The sequence below is a fragment of the Nyctereutes procyonoides genome, unplaced genomic scaffold (genome assembly GCF_905146905.1).
Source record: "Nyctereutes procyonoides isolate TBG_1078 unplaced genomic scaffold, NYPRO_anot_genome, whole genome shotgun sequence".
NCBI lineage: Eukaryota > Metazoa > Chordata > Mammalia > Carnivora > Canidae > Nyctereutes > Nyctereutes procyonoides.
Window position 1 is genome coordinate 53633533 of NW_026575146.1, and position 2608 is coordinate 53636140.

Here is a 2608-nt window from a genome sequence, read left to right on the forward strand (position 1 = left end):
GCATGGGGTTGACTTGCTCTATGGCCTGGCCTTCATTAGATTTTTAATGGTCCACTTCTGGACTGCTTGTCTCACCACAACAGGCCAATCTAGGGTCACACCATCCAGTCGGTTTGGATTGTTGTGCGGTCGCCTCTGGGGCTGCTGTGTAGAAGGACAGTGAATTCTCACTCTCTGATCCACGCTCCAGACCAGGCCAGCTCCATTCCTCTTTGCTATGCAGCTCTCGCTCCTCCTATCTTCACCATCAGCTCGGCTCCTCTCTGGTCGAGGTACCACATTACAGACTGAGCCATGTTCACGTCCTCACTGGGAACCAGATCTAGGCCAAGCAGTTCATTTCTCGGAGTCTCTTTCCTCCAGGAAAAGTGTATATGTAACATCTCGTGTATGTAACATCTCTTGTTCAAATCAATAAGGCTTAAATATTCTACCTGTCACAGTGCTGTTTTCAACAAATACTTGTTCTTTCCATCCCCCACCCCTAGAGTTAATATAGCCTCCAATTAATAAAAGGAGTTACAGCCCCATTTCTCTCTCGTGAGTGGGTACAGTTTCCCTATGTCAGCCTTTGTTTATGAACAGCCTTTGCTGTTATTCAGAAAGAGCAGAGTTTGAAGTGTGTGTGTGTCTGTGTCTGTTGGGGGTTGGGACGTTGGTGTTGGTGTTGGCAAACTATGGCCCCTCTTCAAACCTGACCCACAGCCCACTTTTTTTTTTTATGAACCCAGCAAGCTAAGAATGGTTTCCACGGTTTTAAATAGTTGCACAAATCAGAAAGATGTTATACCAGACACGTGAAACTTACATGAAATTCACATTTCAGTGTTAATAAAGTTTTATTGGGACACAACCATTCATTTGTTTACATGTGGTCTATGACTGCTGTCACATAATGTCACACACAAAGTATTTGTGGCAGAGACTGTACAGCCTGCAAAGCCTAAAACATTTGCAACCTGGCCCTCTATGTAAAGTGTTTGCTGACCTCTGCTCTGGGCTTTTTCCTAAGTATTTCTTGGAGGCAAGCTTTAAATAGGAAAGGTGTTGCTCATTGGATTGCATTTTTTTTAAAAAATCATCAAAATAAATGAATTTTGAAGGCTTAAATTTTATTTTTATTTTTTTAATTTTTATTTATTTATGATACAGAGAGAGAGAGAGAGAGGCAGAGACATAGGCAGAGGGAGAAGCAGGCTCCATTCACCGGGAGCCCGATGTGGGATTCGATCCTGGGTCTCCAGGATCGCACCCTGGACCAAAGGCAGGCGCCAAACCGCTGCGCCACCCAGGGATCCCCCTGAAGGCTTAATTTTTAAAATGACATTCCCTTAAATCCCAATGAATGTGATAGATTTGGGTTTGCAGGCCTGACACAGCTAAGATGTTTTTAGATGTTCAGCCTGTTTAGGAGCTATCAGGTTAGTGGTCTTGACAAGATTTATGGGTAAGCTTTTAGGTTCTAAATCTATTTTTAAATATTATTTTTGATTTGTTTTTGCCATACATTCAAAATGATGTTTGATCACCAATGCCTTAGTTACTGGCTTCCTTTGTTATTTAATTTATAAACAAGCTTCTGAGAAGATGCTACTTTAAAGGGGCCCTGTAATCCCTTTATAATGGAGGATTTCAATGCAGTGTGACCACTTTGACTTTCTAATTTCTGTGTAGGTGAGATGTTCAGATACTAATGGTGAATACTCTATTTTATCCTGCAAAAGGCAGTCCCCTGAACAGGGACAGTAGAGTGTCTTGGATGGAGCCTCTGCAGAAAGACCTTTTTTATTCTCCTTTCCTCTCATATAAGTTGTATTTTGGTGGAGATGATCAGGATGCAACCGGAACCGGCAGGGTTAAATTTGGCTACATGGGGCACAAACAATTGCAGGGTGAATCTAGCGCATCATCCATTCTGTTACAGTTCTTCTGTAAAAGTAAAAATCTTTATTAAATGAAACTAACACTAAAAAAGGCAGTACACGCAAGGGCAGGATTTAAAAGGCCACAGCCCTTAGGATGATGATAAACAACAAAACTCAACTCAGTTTTGCTTATTCTAAAGGACCTTTATGTTGTTCTCAGGCCAAAACACCACACCCCCTGGAGACTCATAGCATGCAGGTTTTCTTCCAATGGTAGCACAAAACAACCATATTTACCCAAGGAAATATCCTTGTTCTCTCTTAATCCCAGGAAAAACCTTAGGGTTTTATACCATCTTTGCATTTTTAAGCTGTGAACCATCAAATGTTTGCAGATTTCTCCATTTTCCTAAAGCAGCAGGATACCAGCCCCATGTACTACCTCCCGTTCAGTCTCTTCAAAGGTTTCCAATGCCTTGTCTCTATTAGGGGTTTTTCACTAGCTCTTCTGGCAGATTTTAGATCCCTGCCTCGGTGAGCCTCTCTACTCTTCTGCACATTTAAATACACAATAATTACATACACATTTGACAAACCAAGACAACTCAAGCCGGGGGGGGGGGGGTCTCCCAAAGAGGAAGTGCTAAGCTGTTTATAGCGTTTCTAAGCTTTGATTATGTTCTAGGATGTGTTCATTATGTAATTTCATCATATTGTGTTCATGCTAGCCAGGATTCCAGCTA